This window comes from Equus przewalskii, chromosome 26 (genome assembly GCF_037783145.1).
Source record: "Equus przewalskii isolate Varuska chromosome 26, EquPr2, whole genome shotgun sequence".
Taxonomy (NCBI): domain Eukaryota; kingdom Metazoa; phylum Chordata; class Mammalia; order Perissodactyla; family Equidae; genus Equus; species Equus przewalskii.
The window spans coordinates 24,823,729-24,844,248 of NC_091856.1; the positions used below are offsets into that span (position 1 = coordinate 24,823,729).

The window sequence follows — 20,520 nt, forward strand, 5'->3', positions numbered from 1 at the left end:
GGGAACTTAACCACTCGGCCACGGGGCCAGCCCCTGTGTATGATTTTAAATGTGATGATCACAACGATGTAAAAATAGAAATACTGTGGTATTTCTGTGCTGACTACTCATCCAGAATATTCTAGGCAGTCCTGGGTTTAAAGTTTCTGATTGTCACCAATCCTCTATCAGGTGCTATGCTCTATCTTTAGGAAAGTTGGGGAAATATGCCTACTTTACTTAAAGCTAAAGACTATGTTGAAGACTTTTAAGTAGTTACTGTATTTTTAACACCATGAGCCTTTAAATATGCATATATATTTTGGAACAAACACTGTGATATTGTGATATAATAAGAAATATATATTTTGGTCTTCATGCCCAGCTCCTGGCCAGAGCTCCTAAAACTTCTGTAATTTCCTAAGTGATAAACCTGCTAGGAGCATCTTTTGTTCTCCTATTTGGTCTTTGACCCCAATTCCTGACCCAGAGCTCCTAAATCCCTTGGAATTGCCTGGGTGATAGGTGTGTCATTTGCTCTAATGAGGAGACTCTTGGTGGGCTTCTGGATGGGGGCTGGCCCCCTGAAAGACCAACCCTGGATCAGAAGCTTGACACTACTCTCAGCCCCACTCCCCCGTCCTCCGGGAAGGGGAGAAGGGCTGGAGTCGGAGTTAATAATTGATCATGCCTACATCATGAACTGCCATAGAAATCTCTGATCTGTGGGGCTCAGAGAGCTACGGTTTGCTGAACACATGGAGGTGCTGGGAGGGTGGTGCACCTGGAGAGGGCGTGGATGCTCTGCGTCCCTTCCTCCACCCCTTGCCCTAGGCATCTCTTCCCTCTGGTTGTTCCTGAGTTGTATCTTTTACAATAAACTGGTAACCTAGTAAGTAAATTGTTTCCCTGAGTTTTGTGAGCCATTCTAACAAATTATTAGGTCCCAGGAGAGGATCATGGGAACCTTGATTTAGAGCTGGTATCTGAAGGGGGGTAGGGACAGTCTTGTGGGACTGAGTCCTTAACCTGTGAGATCTGATGCCAACTCCAGGTAGATGATGTCAGAATTGAATGGAATTGTAGGACACCCAGCTGATGTCACAGAATTGGTTGGTGTGGGAAAAACTCCACACATTTGGTGTCAGAAGTGAAGTTCTGTGTAAATAGTAGAGAAGAAACAGTAGTTTCCCCTTTATACACACACACACACACACAGCCAGTGTTGTTACAGTGACTCAAACTTTTTTAAAATATAAAATTTGGAAAAACTAAGGGGTGACATTTGATACAAATCCAGAAGGCTAAGGAGGCAGACATTTTCAGAGGATATCTTAGTCTTACTAATTAATGTAAATTGATATCAATGTCTCGCCTATTCATTAAAAGGCTCCTCCAGTCATTGGATTTCTGTGGGGATTGTTTTTTAAAGGTTAGCCTTGACCAACTCCATCATAATTTTTTTTCCAGCAGTACAAATGAACCGAATCAGCATAGCAGGGTTATATTTATTTCAAACAGAGAAAGGAGCAGCTATCAATTGGTTGTTTCAGAAAAGTTATTTGTAATTCCTTTATTTGATCACTTGTTCATCCTGCCTTCATGTTAGTCCTTCTCCTTGTTCATTTCATTTCATTGCATTTGTTCATTCATTCATTCCACGTTTACTAGTCTCCTATTGTATGCCAAGTTCTATACTGGGTTCTGCAAGCATAATAGTGAACAAGACTTGGTTCCTGCCCGCAAGGGGTTCACTGATAGAGCTAGAAACAGAAACAGATGATCATAACATGGTGTGATAAGTGCCTTTTCAATTCAATTTGGTTAGTGCGTATCGAGGGTCTGCCCTGTCCAGGGTGCTGTGCTGGGTACTTTCAGGGGCAGCAGAGAATGAGATATCTGGCTCTGCCCTTGGGGACCTGACAGTCTAGTGGGGGAGCCAGTAAACGAACTAGTAACTGAATCATCACAAATAACCATCGTTGATGAGGGAATTAAGCAGGGTTCTGGGATGAAGAATCACCAGATGGGGGAACCTGTTTCAGCAGAATGGTCCAAGAAGTGCTATGATGGAGGCATTGCAGGGGATTGTGGGAATATCGAGGGGCAGCTAATAAAATATGCCCTGGAGGAGTCAGGGAAGGCTTTGCCAAGGAGGGTCCCTCCCGACTGAGTCCAAAAAGATAGGGGAGAGTTAAACAGGGGGCAAATGTCAAGATGGGCAAACCCAAGAGAGAGAACTGGGGTACAAGGGCATGGAGGTGTCAAGATGACAGAAAGCAGGGTCTGCTGGGAAGTCAGCAGGTGATTCAGTGGCAGAGGGGTACGGGATGAAGGAAGGAGCCGATGAGATGCAGCTGGGGAGATCAAGCAAGGCCAGATCATGTGTGGTCACCAATGCGCGGCTAAAGAAACTTGGAATTTGTCTGAATGGTGACAAAATGGAGAGCTTACCAACCCATGGCCTTCAGCACATAAGGTCCCCATAGTTTTTCACGGGTCCCATAAAACCAGACTGTATCGATTGTATTTTATGTCATGACTCAGTTGTATTCTTTAACAGAGCTGTCACAGGTTGCCTGCTGAAGATGTAACTGTTTTTCTTTTTCAGCTCTATGGAAAGGTGAACTTAAAAGTCCTCTTGAGGTAATTCATCTTTAACTGCCTAAAGGTTGCTCCCTCATCCCTGGAGGGGGACATGTAGGGCACCTGGAGACAAAAGAGAGGGAGGTTTGGAGTTCCCAAGGGCAGATATGCAGACAAATTTTGGTATGAAGCTCCTGGCAGGCTGGGACCTTGGAGAATAGCTGTGTGAGCTAGCATGGGGTCTGGGCTAAGCAGGGAGGGAGCCGGACCCCTGGAGACCCCTGGAGCCTGCCCAGGGACCTGGATCTATAGGGTTGTCATCACCCAGATCTAAAGTCAAGGTCAAAAGCAAGACTGTGCACTAGGGAGAAAGCGAAACTCCAGACTGTCTGCTTGGCAACACTGGTGGGCTGATCCCCTCCCTGCGGGGGCTGCTTCAGCCTTGGAGTTTGGGCAACATTCAGGAGGAGAAGGAAGATCCATAAGGGAAACACGGTGCTTCTTGTTAATCAGGGACTGGGTTTCTCAAGATGGTAGGTTTTGACCTAAAAAAAAAAAAAAAAGAACTGAAGTGATTGCCTTTGCGCCGTGAGTTTTTGAAGACGTTCTTACAAATTGCAGACGTAAAATAAGACAAGCTGGAGTGACTCGACCTACAGCCGAACGTTCTGAAGGACAGTTTACTAGATCTTATGAGACAGGCGCCCTCTGCTCTCCTTGGGACAGCGCAGCAGAAACGGAAGCTGGAAAGACTCCTGGCTTGATGAGCCAGGTATAACCTCTCGTGGAGGTAGTTACTTCGATTGTCCCAGTTTGCAGGTGAGACAACGGAGGCTGAGAGGAGTGACTTGCCCAGATCACTCAGCAGGAAAGAGGCAGGACAGGGAGTAGAATCAAGCGTCCTGATTTCCCAGGCAAGGCTGTTTGGACTCCACAAAGTGCTGCTGCTGCTGGAACAGTGGTGGGAAAGGAGAAACAGGAGAAGGAGGAAGAGGGGGAAAAAAAGAAAAAGAGAAGCACAGAGAATAGGGAGAAGGGAAAGGAGAAGGAAAGCGGAGGAGGGAGATGCGCATTTGGCTAGAACCTTAATCCAATCAGCTGTTATGAGTGGTTTTTTTTTGGTCTCTTCAAATTCCAAAAAAGGTAATGCTTTGCTAGCCTGATCGTGTTTCCACTACAACTTGCAGCCCAAGATGCAGCATAGCAGTTGAAAAGCCCATTGTTCCGTGTTGTGATAATGTAAGTCTCTGTAAAATGGTGCAGTCCAGTGTACGGAGTACTGCCCCCCTCCCACCCCACTGGTGACCCGAGGGGACAGCTGAATGCCTTCTGCTCCGCTGAGCCCAGAAGAGTGGGGCCGGGCTTTCAGAGACAGCTGGGCTGATTCATCTAGAACAAAAGCCAGCTCTTCCTGCTAAATCCCCGTCAGACACGGGGTGTGAGGCCAGCCGGCCCCTGTGCCCCTTCGCGGAAACTTCTTCTTGACCCTGCTCCAACAGTGTCAGTCTCCTGCATGAGAGCCTTGACAGCTTCCCACTGCCCCATCCCTTCAGCCTGGCATGCTCTCAGCTCCATCCAGAGACTGTGGCTTTGGAGGGAAATCTGGGTTCTTGTCCCAGTCTTGCCATTTCCCAGCTGTGCAACGTAAACAAGTGCCTTCATCTCCCTAAGCCTCAGTTTCTCCATCTGTGAACTGGGTGTGAGGGTTGTTCCAATCTGAGATATTTGTTGTCTGATTTGAAGGAGATGATGCCCTGAGCAGGCACCTATGCATATTGTTGTCCTGTGACTGTCTTGTTGTCCTCTTGCTGTCTGGCTCCATCTTCCGTAACTCAGTCCATAGAACCTGCATTCCAGACATGCTGGCACACGCTCGCTCATCTTAAACACCTCCATGCCTTTACCTGTAGGGTTCCCATAATGACAGCAGCTACTGTTTACAGAGCCCTTTCTATGTTCCAGGACTTATAGCAAGCAGTTGACACGGATAATTTCATTTCATTTTCCCACAACTCTTTGAGGTGGACACAGTTATCGGATGAACCAACTGAGGCACAGACAGGTCTCCTCCAAGGCCTGGCTCATCTCCTTCTTTGGTCTTCTTGGACCCTGTCTGTGTCCCAAGCCTCTCATCCCGTCTCCACCCCTAGCTTCCTCTTAGTTCCCATAACCCACTACTGTAATTGTCTATTTCCTCAGCCACAGGCCCTGCAAAGATTGAGTCTCTGTCTGATTCATCTCCATGCCCTTAGCCCCCAGCACAGGGCTTGGCACACAGCTGGTGCTCAGAAAAGCAGTAAGTAGGGGCCGGCCCGGTGGCGCAAAGGTTAAGTTCACACATTCCGCTTCTCAGCGGCCTGGGGTTCTCGGGTTCGGATCCCGGGTGCGGACATGGCACTGCTTGTCACGCCATGCTGAGGTAGGCGTCCCACATATAAAGTAGAGGAAGATGGGCACGGATGTTAGCTCAGGGCCAGTCTTCCTCAGCAAAAAGAGGAAGACTGGCAGTAATTAGCTCAGGGCTAATCTTCCTCAAAAAAAAAAGAGCAAGAAAAGCAGTAAGTAAATAACAAGTGAGGAAAAGACAGAAAACATGAACTTCTTATGTGGGAACAGAATAAAAGACTACAAAAATAGCATTGCCTCAAAGATCTTTTTGGTGTGTGTGTATTTAAGGGGTTTTATGAATTACTTTGCATTTCTAAAGCACAGCCGTTTACAAGCTTTCTTAAATTAGGTCTACATTTCTTCAACAACTCCAACTACCTTCCATATAAAGAAACAGTGAGTTGTCAAAAATCATTATATGAAGTGTCCAGGGAAGGGCATAACATCAGGCCTTAACATCGTCAAGATGAAATTAAATAATTCCTGATCCTGAATAGGATCCTGCCCCCGACCTGCCTGTTGCCCGTCTTTCACCTCGGCTGTAGAAGGAACCCAGGCCTCGCACACAGACCTGGACTCAAAGCCTGGTTCTACCTCTCACCCAGCTGCGGAAGCTTAAGCAGGTTACTCATGTTTTCTGAGCCTGTTTATGTAATTGAAAAATTGAAGAGTATACCTAACTTGGAGGTATTTGTAAGGCTTAATGGAAATAATAAATTGAAAAACTAAAGTGGCCAGTAAGTACCCAGAAAGTGGTAGTTATAATTACTATTTTAATTTTTGTTACTTTAAGTGCCACTGTCATAGGCTCAGTTGTGTCCCTGTGGACAGCAGTGACAGGCCTGGCAGAAGGAGGAAGGGCTTCTGGGTGCTGTTGCCATTTTCTTGGAAAACTTAACCTGGAGGGCTGAATGGAGGGGAGATCAGAATCAGTGACCCTCGCTGAACTTCATGCTGTTCAGCATCTTACTGGCGTATACGGGGCACAATTGTCAAATCGTGCCTGCTAGGGATCCAGTGATGTGGAAATACATAAACTGTGGGTTTTATGACTGAGCTGACAGTGATTGTATGGACCCCACACTCCTAAGTTCTCATTAAAATAATGGGGCAAACACTTTCCTGCCTAAGGCGTTCCAAAGACATTAGGATTGGCAGCACTCGGAATTCAAAGTGCAAACCTCTCCTGAGTCCTTCTTGTTTTTTTTTTTTTTTTTGGAGGAAGATTAGCCCTGAGCTAACTGCTGCCAATCTGCCTCTTTTTGCTGAGGAAGCCTGGCCCCGAGCTAACATCTGTGCCCATCTTCCTCTACTTTATATGTGGGACGCCTACCACAGCATGGTGTTCCAAGCGGTGCCATGTCCACACCCGGGATCCAAACCGGTGAACCCCAGGCCGCTGAAGCAGAACGTGCGCACTTAACCGCTGTGCCACCAGGCCAGCCCCTCCTGAGTCCTTCGGATGGGTCCCAACTCAGTCTATCTGACCAAACTCATCTCTTGTTTCTCTCATTTACTGATTAGTTAATCCAATAAAAATTTGCTAAGCATCTGCTCTGTGCCAGGCACTATTTGACACTGGGGGTATTCTGGAAAACCAAGCAAACACACTTTCTCCTTCTACTGAGCTCCCAGGCAACGAGGGAGATATACACATAAACAGGCACTCTCATTGCAGAGAGTTGACTGGAGAAACCCAGGGTATTGGGCAGTGATGTGTTGTAAATGTTAAGCAACAGGCACTGGGGAAGGGGTTGGGGTGGGGGGTTGGGGGGGAGGTGGGGGGTGCTGGCGGGGTGGCACGTTCAGGGAGAACAGAAACCCTGATTTATAGCCCTTGCTGATTTCCATGGTGTACATCCTCCCAGCATGGCTGATTTCAGATTACCATATGATGTCGCTGAATGAGGAACTGGGAAGGGACGTGCAATAACACACAGTCATGTAGCATTTCCACCATATAGATAAATAGCTAAAATAACCTTAAGAACATAAATAGTATAGTAGAATAACGCGGAAGCAAGTTTTGAGAAGTTATTACCTTTATCTATAATTTATTTAATTATAAGTTTCTATAAATTGACTTTTATTGAAGGCTATGTTTAACAACTGGCTGTCAAAATTCCTGGAGATTTACCAAGCAGCTCCTGTGAGCTGGTTCAGGCTGCCTGTAGCACACCACTGAAGGGACCCAGGCTGAGCGAATAACAGACTCCTTCTCTTCTTCCAGGCTTGTCTTCCTCCAATCTCCATGTGCCCTTAGCAGCAGATGTGTCCCATTCCTCGCTACCATTCTTATTATTTCCAACCTTTCAAGGCCAACTGCGTCCCCTTTCGCCTAGTGAAGCTGTCTTCTCTGCCTGGCTCTCCCTCCCCATTTCTCGCCATCCACAGGTTACAGTGGGAGCAGCCAGGTTTGCGCCGTATCACCCCGACCCTCCGGCTAGAGTCAACCTGATGGGCATCTGACCCAAGTTAGCATATGGGCCACAGGCGAAGATTCCTGCTCACTGCTGGTAAAAGCCATTTTGTGAAAAGCAGAGATGTTTGTCCGATGTGAGGCAGGACAATGAAGCAGATGGGCAGAGATGAAAGATGAGGTGACAGGACTTTCCAGGTGCCCTGTAGTATTCAGGCCTTGCTTCTGGTCTGACCTTGATGCCCAGCTGCATCCCTGCCCTAGGGTTCCTTGGGATATTCCAAGATCTCCTGAGAGCACTCCCTCAATTAATCTCTTGCACAAAATCCTGATCTTGGGCTCTGCTTCCATAAACCTTCTATAGGACATTCAATGCTCAATAAATACTTGTCCTAATAACTTCTGCAGCTAGCTCCAGGAGAGGTCTGCATCCAAATGAGTCCCACGCGTCCAGACGCCTGCCCTGGCCAGCCCAGTCTTCACCTCTCTGAGTTTCTCCACACTCATTGATTCACACCTGTCTAGTCATTTAAGGAAGCTCTCCCTGGCTATCTTTGTGGAAGATGGCCACCTCAAAATGGCAGCCTTGGCCTTTAGAGATGACTAGTCTTCGTAGGTCAAGTTGATTAACCACAATTGTCATATCGCAAACTCCAGTTCCAAATTCTGGAAGTCCAGCTTGGTTCTGGCGTTCACTCCGAATGTTGTCAACTGTGTTTGGGGTCAGGTGTGGGTGATAGTACTAACATGGGTACCAAGCAAGGGCCCCCTCTGAGGGTGGGGAGAGGCATTCTCACAAGAGGGAGCAAGCATCTCCAAATTATCTACTGCATGGCCCAGATGTGGCCTTCATTTCCCTATCACCACTCCTGGGGAGGAGGTGGTCTTCTGGCTAAAGGATACCCAAAGTTCTTCCATGAGAGGAGATCCATATCAGCAAGAACAAGAAGACAGTCACTGTGAAGGTAAGGATCCAGGGCATAGAGGCCTTACTGATGCCTAGACGCCATGGGGAGAAGAGTACAAAAAGGAGTCTAGAAAGAAATAAGAATAAGACACCACGGCAGAGGGGCTTTCTAAGTATCCATGCAAGGCAGATGACCCTGATTGAAAGGTCAGGCCAAGATATATCCTGACCAGCTGTGAAACACATGTATTGATGCATGCAAAGCAAAGCACTAGGAATTTGCTTGGCCCTCCGATATGAGTACTGGTTATCATCTTTGTCATCATCATCATTATTTTAAATTATTTCTGGTGACAGCCTAGGCTTATGTGCTTCTCCAGTACCAACTGGAGCAATCACAGGGTTATGTGTGCAAGCCTCTGCTCTCTCTTGGCCTCAGTTTCCCCATTTCTAAAAAGAATGGTTGGACCAGATAGTCTCCAACGTTTCTTTCATTCCAATATGATAGTCTCCAGTTCTTTGGAGACACAGATTCAGAGGTTTACTTCTGTTTGCTGGGAGAAGTTGCTAGGGTTGGAAATGATATGTTAGATAATTCCAGGGCAAGTGTATGCTGGAGATTATAATCAAAGAGCTCAGAGCCAAATCGTCTGTGTTTCTGCTTTTCTCCCCACGTGCCCCACAATGGGCCACAGGCGGCCTCTGGGAAAAGCAGGGAGTGGAGAGAGAGGGTGTGAGCCTTCCAGGGGTGGGGGTGGGGGCAGCTTGCTTCAGTTCTCGGAGAAAGTGGAACTGGGCAGTTTCCCAAGCCAGGAAGGGAGACAGTGTATGATGTAGGACATTGAGCAAAGGGGACAGGGCCAGGGACTCAGGCATGTATGGTGTCACTGGTGAGAACTGCAAAGAGCCGCTTAACTCTCTGCACGCCTTGGCCTCCTCATACAACAACTGCATATGGTAATGGCTACCTGGGGGGATTCGGGTCCGGGGGTGAGGACGAAGTCGGTGGCACAAGGGAAACCCAGAGCACAGCACAGGGTGTTCAAGAATCGCTTCCTGTAATTACAAGTGTTGTACAAAGCGAGGAGGGCAGGAAGCTGGGATTCCCGGGCCCCGCGGCTTCTCTGGCTGCTACTCAGTGGAAAAAACAGGAAAAACCAGGAAGTGAGTGCTGTGCTCTTGCTTCTCTGCTACTTAAACAACACCAGCGTTTCCTGCTCTGAGGCCCAGCACCGGGAATTAGTGACTTGCTACATTTTACCTGGTGCTGGAGGGAGATTCATCCAGCTGAACACGGGGCTCCTGCCAGCACCTAGGCTGGGAATGGAGTTCTCCATCACGTGGTCCAGTCTCCTGTTGCGTGAGTCCTCCCAACTTGGAGCCAGCGCAACTGCAAGAGGCCTGAGATCCCATCTTTGCACCCAGACAGTTGGGGGGCTGCCTTATCCTCTGCGCCATCATAAATGGATATTTCTCAAATGCATGTGAAATGCTGTTGAGATATATAAAATATTATATTTGTTAAAGAGTGACTTTGCACTCCTCTTTTTGACAATGTAGATTTTCTCAATCGCCTAAAATGCTATCTGCCATCACATGGACAAGAACTTCCACTCGTGGAGAACCCACAGTACCTGCCATTGTCCTGAGTCTTTCTCTCACTGAGTCTTCCCAACAGCTCCTGGAAGAGGCAATTATTGTGCCCATTTTACAGAGGAGGAAACTGAGACTTTGTTACGTTAAGTCACTTGCCCAAAGTGATAGGAATAGAAAGTGTCAGGAGTTCCAACAGAGGCCGTCGCACTCCAAAATCCCAGCTTAATGTTCTAATTTAAGGACAGGGATGCGCTTTAGTGTTTCTTGTTTTTCCATTCTGAATGAAGCTGGGATTCCTCCTCCTTCACTCCCTTGGAGGGTCTAGCTGCTGCTCGCACGCCTCCCCTGCTTTTGCCGGAGCCCATTTCACCCTCCGAGGGCTTTGCCTTTTGAAGTCGGACCTCGCCGGGGCTGAAATCTGCTCCCGCTGATTCTAGTTGTGCACAGCACGCTGCCCGCCCCACGGAGCTCCGTGGCCCCAGCCCAGCCCAGGCGATCTCCTGGGTGTCCTCCGCTCCCCGCCTCCCCCCGACCCCCCAGGCTCCTGCAGATCTCCCCTTCGTGCTCCGGGCCTCAGTTTCCTCCCCTGTAAAGCAAGGAGCTTGATGCCTTCCTTGGGCAAGCAGTGAGGGGTTTGGTAAAGTGACACACCGTGCGCTCGCGGAACGCGAGCCTGGAGCCGGAGGCGCCATCCTCCCTGCGGTCCCCGGCAGGGGCCGGCGCTCCTCCCCACCCACCCCCGGCCCGGCCGCCCCGCCCCGAGGGCGGCTCCCGCCCGCGCCCTGCCCACCCCGGCCGAGCGACCGCAGCGCCCCGGCCCCGCCGCCCGGAACCAGCTGAGCACAGCTGGACCCAGCAGCCGCCGTCGCCAGCGCCTCTGCAGCAGGTAGGGCAGGGGGGCGGCCGCCGCCTCGGACCTCTGGGGATCCCGGGCGTCTGGGTCTTTCTTCTCCCTCCCCTCCTGGTCCGAGCTCGCCCGCGCCTGGAGCTCGTCCCGGCAGCGGGGGCATCGCTGGAGAAGGGCTTCCTCCCTCATCTTGCTCGTCTTCCAGGGGACCAAGGAGGGTTGGACTGGGGGGGCTAGGACAGGAGAGGAAGGGGGCTGGGCCTCCACCCACAGGCCCCACGGTGCTGCAAGCACCTGAGCTAACCCCGCCCCCGCCCCTCGACCCGAGGCACTGGGCCCGGGGTCACCTGGGAGGCGTCAGGCACCGGTGTGTCTGACCCAGGCTTGCAGGTGGCCTCCCGCCCGTGGTCTGGGCCGTGGCTCGGCTCGGCTCGGGACTCTGCTCAAGGGATCCTTGACTCCAGGTAGTAATTACTTTGCCTGCTCTCCCCAGGCGATGAGGAGCCGCCCACCTCCTTCCTCTTTCTGGGCCCAGGACTGTTAGAAAGTTCCTCCTTGTTCTGCCCTGGAATCTGCTTGCATTGGCTACCTGCAGGTGCTGTCTCCTCCTGGCCCGCAGTGTGTGCTCCCTTCCACGACTCACGGGGAAGCTTCTCCGGAGTTGAAGACAGTGATTGGAACTTCCCTTTCTCCCTGGGCCCCCAACTCTTCTCCGTCTACCCTCCCCCCAAGCTGATTACAACGATGTCCCCCTGGTCCAGTGCAGGCTGGCCGCTCTGTGCAGAGGCCAAGGGCAGGCCGCAGTCCTTGGAATTCTGAAGGAGCTGTTGGGTGGGCAGGAGACATCTTTTGTAGCCAGCCCTTCATCGGCCCAGACATCCACCCTTTATCCCGCCCCCCCTACCTTCCTCAGAGCAGAGAGGGGATCTTTAAAACACCCAGAACTCTAAAAAGCCAAAGGCATCCAGGGCTGGTCTGGGGGTGACACAGGGCTGGTCTGGGGGTGATGCGGGCCTGGTGGAAGGTGAGCCCTTTGGGGAGGGGCCTCCTGCTTTTGTTTGGCCTCTGGGGACTTTTCAAAGACTTAGTCCTGCACGTCCTGTTCTCCCAGGACCACATTTCTGACCAGGGTGCCAGAACCTCTTTCTGCGCTTAACTGGACAGTGACCATCGCTTGCTGGGGTCTCGCCCCAGCCCCATTCCACGGATGAGAGAACTGAAGGGCCCCGAGAGTTCATGACTGGCTCACAGTCACATAGTGAGGAAGGCTCCAGACTGGGACCCAGTTCCAGTCGGCTGTTAGCTGACTCCTTGTAGCTGGTGGGACCTTAGACTCTTTTTTTTTGAGTGTTCCTTTCACTAAGAAACAGACTCCCCTCCTCCCCCCCAACACACACACACACACACACACACACACACACCGCACACGCGCGTGCTCTTGGGCTGGTTGGTGTTTCTTGGGGATGTTAAGGGGAGGAGGCTTGGAATGGAGGAGTAAGGATGGGAATGGAGAGACAGCATCCAGCTCCCTTGAAACTCCATTTTCCTTTCTGGGGCCTTGCTATTTATAAATGCAGGAAAATTGTAAACAGATGGGGGAGCTGGAGTTGGCACCCGGGTAAGTTACACAGCAGCAAAGAGGGTTTCCGTATGAATCAGGGAAGGGAAACTTACTCCAGAATTTTACATAGTCTTTTTAATTTTATTTCTATTTTTTATTTATTTATTTTTTTAAAGATTTAAAATTTTTTTTTCCTTTTTTTTTCATCCCCAAAGCCCCCCAGTACATAGTTGTATATTCTTCGTTGTGGGTCCTTCTAGTTGTGGCATGTGGGATGCTGCCTCAGCGTGGTTTGATGAGCAGTGCCATGTCCACGCCCAGGATTCGAACCAACAAAACACTGGGCCGCCTGCAGCAGAGCGTGCGAACTTAACCACTCCACCACGGCGCCAGCCCCTCCATAGTCTTTTTTATTATGGACTAACATGGACCTGAGAAAGCAGGCAGGTCCGGGAGGGAGGGCTGCAGGGTTTGCCTTCCATGACATTTCCTTGCTTCCCTCCTTCCTTGATGCAGAGCTCTTCTGGGCCTGTGTTCTGTGTCTTGCCTTGTGAGGGCCCAAGAGCCCCGAGGAGGACAAAGCTCTTTGTCCTCAAGATGCTTCCCATCTGTAGTGGTTGACAGAATGATGCGATATGGAGAGTTACTTCAGCCTGTGAAGGGATGACTAGGTGTGTCTGGGCAACCCAGGCCTCAGAAATGAGTAATAGTTTCCCAGGAGATAAAGTGATTGGAGAAGAAACATTCTAAGAAGCAGAAATAGCTTGTGCAAAGGCACTGAGGTTTTCTGAGCAATCCACATGGCTAGAATAGAGATTGAAGGAGATCAAGGGTAGAGTGGTGGGGGTTGAGACTGTCAATAAAGATGGAACTAGATTATAAACTAAAAGTTTAGACTTTATCCTGAAGGCAATGAGGAGCTGAGAAAGCTTTTTGCCAGAACAATGATAAAAACTCTCATCAATCTGGTGGCTCATGTAGGAGATGCGTTAGAGGGGGCTAAACTGGAGGCGAGGGACCTCGAGGAGGCTGTTATATGGTCAAGTGAAAGAGAGTGCAGATCTGAACCAGGGCAGTGGCCAAGGGATGGATCAGAGTGGCAGATTCTGGAAGCCCAGCTCAGGGACCTGACAACCTGCTATAAATTTCATGTAAAAGCAGACAATAGGCTTATAGCAAAAAAAAATATATTGTTAAAGATTCAAACACAGAGAAGAGTATAGAGTAACCTTCACGTCCCCAAACCCTCTTTAACCTGTGAATAGCCCTGTGCGTTCTGTTCCGCCAAGCTCTTACAAGCCAGAGCTGTAGATTGGATGGATGCCTTCTCACTTCTCAGCCATCCAGGGCCGACAGGTCACTCCTACTCTGTGTGGGTAGTTTGGGTCTTTCATGAGAAGTTGCCGGGTCCGAGAGACCAGGTCAATGGTCTGTAGTCCTCTGCTGAAGCACTGGTCTCTGATTTTCTTCAAGAAAACTTCACAGCCTATGTCTACAGTCTCTGAGTGTGTCTGTTTGCGAGTTAGAGACCACAGGACTGAGAGAGGTTAGAAGCACTGACTTGCGAGTGGAACTGCAGTCTTTGCTCTTTGGAGTGACTGTGGGCAAGCCCTGGCTCTCTGGGTCTCAGTTTCCTCATCTGTAGAATGGGAGGATGTTGGTCTGTATGATAATAATAAAAGCCACCTTTTCGTATACCAAGCGTGGGAATATTAGGTACTTCGTTGATTCCTCACAGCCGTTCCTCTGAGGTGCTATTATCTGTTTTTGTCCATGAGGCTGAAAGAGGCTAAATAATGTGCCTCGAGTTGTGGGGCTATTAGGTGATGGTGCCAGGATTCTGGATGTGTGACTATAGAGCAGTAGCTCTTAATCGCCCCCTAGACATTCTCCGGAAGGTTCCGTCTAGCCCTGACATGAGAAGTGGTGGGGGAGTTTTGCTGTGGCTGTGATGAGGGATGTGAGTCAGTGTGCACAGCTTGGGGAGCTCAGCCCTGCAGCAGAGAGACCGGGAGGGCCCTCCCAGGGCCGTTTGTAAACTCATACTTTTCTATGCTATCAACAGGACTCCAGAGAGTGGGTCAGTCTCCCCTCTGTTTCAGGGAGTCAAGGCTCTGAGAAGACACAAGACTGGCCCGAGGTCACTTGATGGGTTGGGGGCCCAGCCAGGAGCAGTCTCTGCCTTCCACCATTTGAACTCGTGTTCTGGAAACCTTTCTGGGGAGGCCAGAAAAAGTGACCGCCCACCTCCCCCCCCTCCCCCGCCACCACTACCCCGCCATCATTCCCCTAGAAAATGCCTGCAGAAGCAGGGAAAAGCAGGTCCCAGGAGTTATGCATTTTTGTGGGGAGAGAAAGAAAGAGACCAGTGTTTAGGCAGCAGGGGGATGCTAAGTAAAAATATCTCCTCCCTTTCAACTGAGTGAGCGTGTGTCGTATTTCAGCCTGATGTGGTTTGTGAGTTTGGAGACCACAGGCAGGCTCAGCCCGGCTGCTCTCCGGCTCCGCCCCCGCCTCCCCTCCCCACCCTGCCATATGCCTGCTCTCCCTGCCCAGCCTGGGACCACATCAGCAATTTAAGGGCAAGCAGAGAAAAGCGGTGGGCGTGGTGGGCACAGTGGGCAGCAGAAGACCTGGGCTCGGGTCTTGGTTTTGCCACTGACAAAGTATTGGGTGACTTGCCTAATGCATGCCTTTCTCTGGACCTCAGATTCTACCCTGCGCTAAGGGGTGGACAAGATAATGGCCTGATGGCCTCTGAGTCAGAGGGCTTGTGCTCAGCTCACGGACGTGGGACCTGCGCATCTGTGAGCACAAAGTGAGCCCATGGACGTGGGACCTGCGCATCTGTGAGCACAGAGTGAGCCCACAGCCGTGATCCGTGTACAAATTACTTGCGCCAGTGCCAGCCAGAGATTCAGCTACTGTTCACGAGTTTGGTCTTGGCCGACTGGATTGGTTGTCCCATTTTGCAGATAAGGAAGTTAAGGCCTAGGATTCAGTTATGTATCCTCTTCCCTGTGCTACAGGCGCTAACAATCATGGCCACCGTATGTAGCCTGCTTACTGTGTGTGTTCACCTTTTGTCTTCACTGTCTCGTTTAATCTCTTCACAGCCCTGTGGGGGAGGACATGTGGACTCAGTTTGATAGGTGAAGGGACTGAGGCAGGCCTAGAGAGATGAAATGATGTACTTTCTCTTTGAGCCTCACAGTAGCCCTGAGGTTGTCATTATGGGCCCCGTTTAGAGATGAGGAAACTGAGGCCACGAAATGTGAGCTCTCCTGGCCAGGGGTCCCCAAGGGCCACATGGCTGGTAGGTTCCTTCCCAGGCCCCCCATCCAACTCCTTCCCGGTGCCTCGCTTCTGCCTCCAAGGGAGCTTCTGCGCCTCTTGCACTCAGCGCTTGGACTAAGGGATAACAGTTTTCTTCCCGGGCTGTAACCCATCCCTGAAGTCTGCTCTTGCCAAGGGGGCTCCAGAAACGCTTTGAGCCGTGGAGCCCTTCAGGGAACTCCAGTGAAGGCGCCAGTGGGAGCGGATTCATTCATTCTGAGCTGGTTGAGCAAACAGTCTTAGTGCTTTCCAGCTTCAACAGGGGTATCACCTGGGTCTGGCTTATTTGCCAAACAAAGAGTATACAAACGGTGTCTGTGAGCTTTCAGGGTGGGGCAGGGCCTTTAATTTCCCTTTCATGGTTGTGGCTGGGCTGGGCCCTTGGTGGGTACTCAGTAAATACTAGATAATTTTGGGGGTGTGGCAAAGTGCTGTGGGTGGGATGCCCATGGAATATGAGGGACTTTTTCTCCCCTCATCCAAGGACCTTTTCTTCTTTTTTAAATTATAATAAATGCTCATAATAGGAAATTTAGAAAATAAAAAAAGTCTAAAAAAATATGAACTGTCCTCAACTCTGCCAATGCAAGATAATCACTGCGAACATTTGGGTGCATTTCCTTCCTGATATTTTCAGCACATTTTTTTACCCCCACATAATTGTGGTCGTACCATGTTTCTAATTTTCTATTCCGACTTTCTGTTTTTTTCAACATTATAAACCTGAATATTTTCTCATGTTATTAAGGACTCTAAATTTAGTTTTTAAAAGAGTTTTAAAAGTGTACTCTGCCTAAGTTTATTTTATGAACATTTATTTCTATTTAAAATCTTTCTTTCCAGTAGTCTGGGGGATTAAGGAAGTGAAATAGTGCATTTTATTCATAAAAAACAAGTTTTACTTTTTTTATTATGAAGACGATATAGGCCAACCTGATTTTTCATCGCTCTCTGTTGTTGTATCTAAGTGTGAATGTACTGTGGTTCACTTTCCTCTGTTATTAGGCATTTAGGCCATTTATAAATAATGCTGCAATGAACATCTGGGGCATAAATTATTCTTCTTTCATTATTTCCTAGAATGAGAGCCCAAGAAATGGAGTTGCTGGGTCACAATGACACATTTGACAGCTTTTGCTCCATTTTGCCAAATTGCTGCCCAGAAAGGTTGGATCAGTTCTTATTCCCACCAGCCATACTTGAGGGGGTGGCATTCTTTTTTTTTTTTTTTTTTGAGGAAGATTAGCCCTGAGGTAACTGCTGCCAATCCTGCTCTTTTTGCTGAGGAAGACTGGCCCTGAGCTAACATCCGTGCCCATCTTCCTCTAGGTTATATGCAGGACACCTGCTACAGCATGGCATGCCAAGCAGTGCCATGTCTGCACCTGGGATCCGAACCGGCAAACCCTGGGCCACTGAAGTGGAACGTGCACTTAACTGCTGTGCTACTGGGCTGGCTCCGGGGGCGGATTCTTAAGGGAGCCTGGGAAGCTGGTTATCAAAAGTCTAGCTGTCCTACGAGAAGGCTCAGGGACCATTTTCCTGAAACATCGTGCTTCATTCATTCATTCAGCAAGTACATTTGCACAGTTCAGCATCAGGAAAGGCTAACAGTTAGCATCCCAGGCTGAAGAGGCAGAGAGAAGCCGGTTCTCGTTCCCGTTTCTGCTTTGCATTTGCCGTAAAGCTCTGGGCTTATGCCAGGTCCCTGCTCTGCCTCCACGCTTAGGGCCAGAAGTCTTGACTTTATGTTCCCCGCCCAGAGACTTGGGTGTGAATGTGGTGACCCTCAGCGGAAGGCCCCTCTCCTGACTGCCTCCTCACCTCAAAACAGTTTCCAGACTCTGAGTTTTGCAGCTGGACCTCGGGAATTGCCTTCTTGGCTGGGGATAGTCTGCCCAGAGAGAGCAAGTGAATTTCCTAAAGCACACAGCAAGGCCTCCGATTGCTACTCCACTGCTTGTGAGATTTCAAAAGTGCTTATCTAAACCAAAGTGATTTCAGTTATTATGAAACCCAAGGCCTGGGAAGATGAAGGAACCTGGCTGTGGTCAGATCCCCAGTTTGTCCCGGCAGTGGGGTCTTGGGAAAGTCATTGCCCTTTCAAAACCCATTCCTCCCACTGTGAGATGGGGAATGGCGCCTTCTCTGAGCCTCTCTTATCTACTTCTCTGCCACTCGATGGTTTGATTTCCACATCCAGTGGCAGATCTTGGTCTGTCCATTGTGCATCCTCAAGAGGTTAGACCCTTTCCTTCCTCAGGGTAAAGGCTGTGTTCGCAATGTTGCAGTTGGACATAAAGGGTGTTCCAGAGCGTCTCAAACTTATCCTGCACACGGATGAGCTGGAGATTTTGTTAAACTGCAGGTTCCGGTGCAGTCGGTCTGGGGTGGAGCCTGGGACTCTGCATTTCTAAGGAGCTCCCAGGTCGTGCAGATGTTGCTGGTCCAGGGACCACACTCTGGGTAGTAAGATTTTAAATCCTTTGCTAAGGGCCCAGACTAGAGCCCGGATCTCTTAATCTGAAGGTCTTATCTTTGAGGTTCTTTCTACCTATTGCATTTGCCTCCCTCTTCTCTAACCGAGGCAGAGTCGAACTATTTGATCCCCAGCTATGGGTTTCTAGAATCTCAACAGCCCTGGAAATATTTTGCTGCCTTTTTGAGGAGTGAGGTAGGGCCCCTGTTTATGGGAGTGACTCAGAAGGAAGCCATCTGAAGGGGCAGAAATACAGCTGAAGGACCTAACATTTCCACCAGCAGTTTTTCTAGTTAATTCTCTCTATAGACAGCAAACCAAAACCCCTGGGGAGGCCCCAGCCTGTTTTTGTATGCCTCTGAGCTACGAATGGTTTTTACATTTTAAAAGGTTGTTTAAAAAAACCCAAACCCAGGAGCCATCCCATGGCATAGTGGTTAAGTTTGCATGCTGTGCTTTGGAGGCCCGAGGTTTAGGGATTTGGATCCGGGTAGTGGACCTACACACTGCTCAACAAGCTATGCTGTAGCAGCGTCCCATATACAAAGTAAAGGAAGATTGGCACACATGTTAGCTCAGCAGCAATCTTCCTCAAGCAGAAAGAGGAAGATTGGCGACAGATGTTAGCTCAGGGCCAGTCTTCCTCACCAGAAAAGAAAGAAAAAACCCCAAAACCAAACAGGAAAGAATATGCAACAGAGAGGATATGTGGCCTACAAAGCCTAAAATCTTTACTGTCTGGTTCTTTACACTGAAGGTTTGCTAACCCCTGATCTGGAAGAACCAAAATTTTATATTTTTCTCTAGTGAGCAAGAGGCCTGGCCTTATAGCTTGAAATTTACTGAGACCAAGATGCAGGGAAGGCAGCCTGACTTGGCAGGAACTGCCTAGACGTCTTAGCTGTGTGACCCAGAGCACATTACTTCACCTCTCTGAGCTTGTGTCCTTCCTTCACAAAATGGGGACAATGATACCTGCCTGGCAGATGTATTGTGAGGATGAGAGTATGTAGGTGTGTAAAGAGTTTAACACTTGATAGATACTCAGAAAATGATGACTGTTGTCATTGAGGTGGCCATTTGAACCCTTCTGGCATTACCGAATGGATATCATGTTTCTCCCACCAAATCGGAAGGGCCTCCCTGTGAGCTGGGAGCAGTCTTTTAGGAGAAAAACACCTCTGCTCCAACCTCCCCCAACCCCGCCCCCAGGGCAGAAAGGTCTTCTTCAGCCGCCTAGACAGATGGGGTTCCTGGTGGCTTGCACACTTTCACTGACGGTGAGCTCTCTACCCGAAGGCCGGCCTTTCCACCAATGGGCAGCCCTGACTATTAGAAAGTGCCTCCTCTCCCTGTGCTCTGAGATGTAATTTAGCACCTAGCGAGCCCTGGGCTGGGATCTGAGCACTGGAAGGAACCGCCTCTCTTTACGGCTCCATCTGGAGCATGTGGGTGATAGACTAGTCAGTGGTTTGTGGACCTTGTTTTTAAGCCACTGCAGCCTTAAGGTCCAAAATGAAAAACAGACCAACTTGGAGTTAGCTCGGTTTAATTCTAAACCCAACCGAGTCTGCAACTCTGAGGCTCCCAGCGTCCAAATCCTGGGAAAGCGTGTAATGCTCATTTTGCCCATAGATGGCAGCACCTGTACTCTTAGCGTCTCTGTGTGGACATGTGCACGCCTGTGCATTACGTGTTTACACATCTGTGCACACACGTGTACATGCACGTGTGCACACATGTGATTAGCTAGTTTCTTCCTTTGCTGATTCTTGAGCTGTGGTGGCCCCAGCCCCAGGCTCGGCTGGGCTGTGGGGTACACGGAAGCAGAACTTAGTCTAATGAGGAGGGGGCTGACTGGAAACAGACCGTTACAAGACAGTGTGACAAGGAAGACTAGAGGCCTCTGGGATCTCAGAGGAGACTTCCTGGAGGAAAGCTGGGACTTGATCGCGAGTGGGAGGAGAAAAGAAGAACAGGGAGGAAAAGAGTCCCAGAACAGTGGAAACGTGGTACAGGATTTGCACGAGGAGTCAAGGAACAGAGTGCAGCTGTGTCTGGCTGAGCTTGGCGGGGTGTGGGTGGAAGATGGGAATGGATGAGAGCTGAGGCCCAAGGCGCCGGTGGGGGCAGATCCTGAAGGACTTGAAGAGTTTGTTGAGCATCCTGGACGTGATCTGGGGGCCGTAGGAGAGCCGAGGTGGAGGCTGAGCAGAGGAGTGACATGGTCTGGGCTTGCTCTGAGGAGGCTGCCCTGCAGGGGAGCAGCAGAGAGGAAGTGGGAGGACCAGTTAGGAAGCAAACAGCCCCCCGGGTGAGAGGTGATGGTGCCTGGACCAAGATGTTGGCAGAGGGGGTGGGGAGAAGTTATGCATTCCGGTGGAATGGGCAAGATGTAATGGTGTTGGGGGCGAGAGTAGCA

At 49.7% G+C, this 20,520-nt stretch overlaps 1 protein-coding gene and 1 long non-coding RNA gene across 4 annotated transcripts in view; one reads left to right on the forward strand and one right to left on the reverse strand.

Moving 5' to 3' along the window:
- Window positions 1-1,468: 1,468 nt before the first annotated feature.
- LOC103556093 (uncharacterized) lies at window positions 1,469-10,598 on the reverse strand. The gene is made up of 3 exons (XR_011533701.1): window positions 10,527-10,598; window positions 9,541-9,771; window positions 1,469-3,110 (listed from the first exon to the last, which is right to left on the reverse strand). It is a non-coding gene; the product is annotated as an uncharacterized lncRNA (long non-coding RNA).
- A 26-nt stretch (window positions 10,599-10,624) lies between these two features.
- The window catches only part of GSN (gelsolin), a 56,082-nt gene continuing 46,186 nt past the window's right edge, over window positions 10,625-20,520 (forward strand). Inside the window, exon 1 of one of the 3 annotated variants that reach the window (XM_070597033.1) lies at window positions 10,625-10,761. The gene's annotated coding sequence lies outside the window, so the exon portion shown is untranslated. The remainder of the gene's footprint in view (window positions 10,762-20,520) is intronic. The other 2 variants (XM_070597029.1, XM_070597030.1) reach the window with 2 other exon arrangements.